This window comes from Arachis ipaensis, chromosome B7, assembly GCF_059453495.1.
Source record: "Arachis ipaensis isolate K30076 ecotype BB chromosome B7, ASM5945349v1, whole genome shotgun sequence".
Taxonomy (NCBI): Eukaryota; Viridiplantae; Streptophyta; class Magnoliopsida; order Fabales; family Fabaceae; genus Arachis; species Arachis ipaensis.
This window is the reverse complement of record NC_142442.1, coordinates 56,614,917-56,617,500: the sequence shown is the minus strand read 5'-3', so window position 1 is coordinate 56,617,500 and position 2,584 is coordinate 56,614,917.

The following is a 2,584-nucleotide window of genomic DNA, read 5'->3' as shown; positions in this document are numbered from 1 at the left end:
TCACGAAAAATGCACGAGCCAATTCTGAGATATGAAAATTTGGCTCCTCCGTTGCAACGCTCCGAGCCATCGTTGCAACGGCGGGTGCCTCCGTGGGGGGCGGGGGAGCCCGGCGGCACACCACAACCACAACGTGCTTGCTAGTGTGCCTAGGGGATGGCAAGGCAACGTGCATCTCGCTGGCATTGCGCCCAGCAAGCCTTTGGGCAACTCGAGTTTCAGCATCACGACTCCCCTCCCCCCTATAATAGGCTGCCGAGCCATTACCAAAGTGCCACGGGTAGACGTCCTTTTCCGTGAGGAGACATACTAAAGGAAAGTGCTCTAGAGGTCGAATTTTGACGCCGTTTTTTGCAACAACCTCTAGAAAAATAAGAACTTTCCATCCTCCAAATTTGGTGAATTTACACCGTGCCGATTTTTTTTGACGATTTTTTTACCGCCCGGAATGCCGGAAATTCAAAAAAAATGAAAAACGGAGCAAACCTGCGATTTTTGACCTGGATTTTTTTGTGCAGCCTTCACATAATATTACCAAGGTTCCCTCAAAATTTCACGAAAAATGCACGAGCCAATTCTGAGATATGAAAATTTGGCTCCTCCGTTGCAACGCTCCGAGCCATCGTTGCAACGGCGGGTGCCTCCGTGGGGGGCGGGGGAGCCCGGCGGCACACCACAACCACAACGTGCTTGCTAGTGTGCCTAGGGGATGGCAAGGCAACGTGCATCTGGCTGGCATTGCGCCCAGCAAGCCTTTGGGCAACTCGAGTTTCAGCATCACGACTCCCCTCCCCCCTATAATAGGCTGCCGAGCCATTACCAAAGTGCCACGGGTAGACGTCCTTTTCCGTGAGGAGACATACTAAAGGAAAGTGCTCTAGAGGTCGAATTTTGACGCCGTTTTTTGCAACAACCTCTAGAAAAATAAGAACTTTCCATCCTCCAAATTTGGTGAATTTACACCGTGCCGATTTTTTTTGACGATTTTTTTACCGCCCGGAATGCCGGAAATTCAAAAAAAATGAAAAACGGAGCAAACCTGCGATTTTTGACCTGGATTTTTTTGTGCAGCCTTCACATAATATTACCAAGGTTCCCTCAAAATTTCACGAAAAATGCACGAGCCAATTCTGAGATATGAAAATTTGGCTCCTCCGTTGCAACGCTCCGAGCCATCGTTGCAACGGCGGGTGCCTCCGTGGGGGGCGGGGGAGCCCGGCGGCACACCACAACCACAACGTGCTTGCTAGTGTGCCTAGGGGATGGCAAGGCAACGTGCATCTTGCTGGCATTGCGCCCAGCAAGCCTTTGGGCAACTCGAGTTTCAGCATCACGACACCCCTCCCCCCTATAATAGGCTGCCGAGCCATTACCAAAGTGCCACGGGTAGACGTCCTTTTCCGTGAGGAGACATACTAAAGGAAAGTGCTCTAGAGGTCGAATTTTGACGCCGTTTTTTGCAACAACCTCTAGAAAAATAAGATCTTTCCATCCTCCAAATTTGGTGAATTTACACCGTGCCGATTTTTTTTGACGATTTTTTTACCGCCCGGAATGCCGGAAATTCAAAAAAAATGAAAAACGGAGCAAACCTGCGATTTTTGACCTGGATTTTTTTGTGCAGCCTTCACATAATATTACCAAGGTTCCCTCAAAATTTCACGAAAAATGCACGAGCCAATTCTGAGATATGAAAATTTGGCTCCTCCGTTGCAACGCTCCGAGCCATCGTTGCAACGGCGGGTGCCTCCGTGGGGGGCGGGGGAGCCCGGCGGCACACCACAACCACAACGTGCTTGCTAGTGTGCCTAGGGGATGGCAAGGCAACGTGCATCTTGCTGGCATTGCGCCCAGCAAGCCTTTGGGCAACTCGAGTTTCAGCATCACGACACCCCTCCCCCCTATAATAGGCTGCCGAGCCATTACCAAAGTGCCACGGGTAGACGTCCTTTTCCGTGAGGAGACATACTAAAGGAAAGTGCTCTAGAGGTCGAATTTTGACGCCGTTTTTTGCAACAACCTCTAGAAAAATAAGATCTTTCCATCCTCCAAATTTGGTGAATTTACACCGTGCCGATTTTTTTTGACGATTTTTTTACCGCCCGGAATGCCGGAAATTCAAAAAAAATGAAAAACGGAGCAAACCTGCGATTTTTGACCTGGATTTTTTTGTGCAGCCTTCACATAATATTACCAAGGTTCCCTCAAAATTTCACGAAAAATGCACGAGCCAATTCTGAGATATGAAAATTTGGCTCCTCCGTTGCAACGCTCCGAGCCATCGTTGCAACGGCGGGTGCCTCCGTGGGGGGCGGGGGAGCCCGGCGGCACACCACAACCACAACGTGCTTGCTAGTGTGCCTAGGGGATGGCAAGGCAACGTGCATCTTGCTGGCATTGCGCCCAGCAAGCCTTTGGGCAACTCGAGTTTCAGCATCACGACACCCCTCCCCCCTATAATAGGCTGCCGAGCCATTACCAAAGTGCCACGGGTAGACGTCCTTTTCCGTGAGGAGACATACTAAAGGAAAGTGCTCTAGAGGTCGAATTTTGACGCCGTTGTTTGCAACAACCTCTAGAAAAA